This window comes from Etheostoma cragini, chromosome 12, assembly GCF_013103735.1.
Source record: "Etheostoma cragini isolate CJK2018 chromosome 12, CSU_Ecrag_1.0, whole genome shotgun sequence".
NCBI lineage: Eukaryota > Metazoa > Chordata > Actinopteri > Perciformes > Percidae > Etheostoma > Etheostoma cragini.
In genome coordinates, this window is record NC_048418.1 from 2,202,138 (window position 1) to 2,204,559 (window position 2,422).

Here is a 2,422-nt window from a genome sequence, read left to right on the forward strand (position 1 = left end):
TGTGTGTCCCTACAATATTCCCCTGTTAAGTATTTACTTGTTTTTTCATTTTTTCGTTTAGTTTTTGCCATGTCCTCGAACACTTTAGGGTATTTTTTTGGACAAGGATATTTACAAAAATGATATTTAATGATATCAACACCTGGGCCACGCAGCGGCCCTTCACCGTTACCATGAGGTACTACACGTTAGTTTCATGCCAGCTGGGTTTTGTTTTGTTTTTATTGCATTTTTATTCATTATTTTGTGAAGCGTCCGTCCGTTCTTAGCGGGAATATCAGAGTGCTAACAGCTAACAGCTAACAGCTAACAGCTGCAGACTTCATATCATGTAAGTATGTACAAAAAAGAAACTGATTTAATTTATTTTGTTTCTCTTTGTAGAAGTATATGACGAGACGTTCAAGAATGTTTTGCTCTTGAATATTTGCTAATATAAAAAAAATCTAAAAAAGCTAAATGTGTTATCTTGAGTGAAACTCACTCGCGTCCAGCGTATGATGGAAAAATAAGAGATATATGATTATAGATTATATAAAGAGTGAAGGATTCACAGCGGAGAGAAGCAGATTGACACGTGGTGCTTTGTTAGCTGCATGTTGGTCTAAAACGGAGTAGAAGTGAAGCTTTGAGGAGTTTTATTCCACAGCGAGAGTTTTGAGGCAAAACATCAACTTTTATTAGATTAAGTCTTGTTTTCTATCCAAAAAGAAGAAGAAAAACACCAGCTGTGCCCTGAAAGTGCTGATGTTATACTCGCTTTCAGGTTCATAATTGTATTTAGAAGTTGTGCCAGAATAGGTTTCCACATTTTTGTTGTACTGCACATTGCTGTAGCTCCTCTTTTCACCCTCTGTGTTGAGCTTTCTGTTTTAGCTACAGAGTGAGACATCACGCTTCTGTGACATCTTTGTTTGGCCACAATAGGATAAGGATATCATTTGTTCTTTAAAAAACCCACAAAACATGGATTAGATTCCACACAACGCTCTTTGTTAATTCAATTGATCACTTTTTATTCTTCTGATTTTAAGAATTAGTCTAAATAATTCATAGTTTCTGCTTTTTTAACTCAAATATTACGTCTAATTCTATATAAATGAGGGTTATTGACCATGAATTCCAAAAACTACTGTAAAGCTATGGGTAGTGGAAACTTAAAAGTCTGACAAAGGGACATAAATGTCCAATTTTGGTCAGTTTTTGACTCGGGAGGACAACTCAAGGGTTAATAACTGTGTAAAGGGAGCGTTAAGAGACCCGGGGTCTCTGCTGGACTCTAGTGGTTATAATAATAAAAATAACAATTCAATTCAATTTTATTTATAGTATCAATTCATAACAAGAGTTAACACCACTGTCCTTAAAACCCTGGTGTTGTCTTCCCGTTGACCATCAAGTTTACCGATATTTTTGTTGCTTTTTCTGATTTATTTCTCAGCTTTTTGAGCTTTTCTTTTTTTTAAACCTGGCTGGTTTAATAACAGGTTTTGCACTTATTCTTGGAAATATTGGTCAACAAACCTCATTTATATCAAATTATACATGTGTTTATAGTTAAAAAGGCAGAAATTATGAATAATTCTGGCTAATAGTTAAGATCACAGTGGATCTCAGATGGGTAGATGTCAAAGTTTAGTCCGGATACTGTTTGGAAATCATTAAAAAAAATAATTCAAACTCAATTCAATGAAAGGAATATTGTATGGAATCATTCATGTTATTTTTGGGGCAATTTGGTTAAAACACTTTGAAATGGGTCAATTTGACCCAAACACAACACAAGGGTTAAAGAGTAACTACCGTTTTATCTAACCTGAATTGTCCGATGGACTTTAGTGAAGGTCAATACAAACTGGACATTTGTCCCATTGACTTCCATTGTAGACTGCAGCGGTGTTTCTTAATATCGGATCAATGGCAAAGATTGTTGTTCCCATTAGTCACAAAAAACACAGGAGAATTGGGTCCAGGTTGAGAAAAACAACAACAGAGGTTACCCTTTAACTGGAACTCCTTAAATATCACGTGGTTATTTACCAGGGAACCAATCAGATCTTTAAAATGGGAGAAATAGGATTTAAGTTTTACATTTTTCAAACTCTCCTTACTGGAATAAAACTCGTCAATTAGGGAAAACCAAGACCAACGAGCAGCAACTGGATTATATTTGGGAAAGAGAAAAAAAAAGGTGAATCCTCATGAACACCTTTGAGTTTCGCCGTGGCGACGGCAGGTGGGCGAGCAGCCGTTTTTAGTTGTTGTAAATACCAGAGTCAGAAGTCCTGCATATTTTTTACACGGACCGACCAATCAGGGCTCACACAGCGATGTCACGACAGGAGCAAAAAGACGGAAAACAGGAAGCAGGAAGTGAAGGCGTTTTGCCCAGAAGCCCTTTAAGCCCGTCACAGGTCAAAGG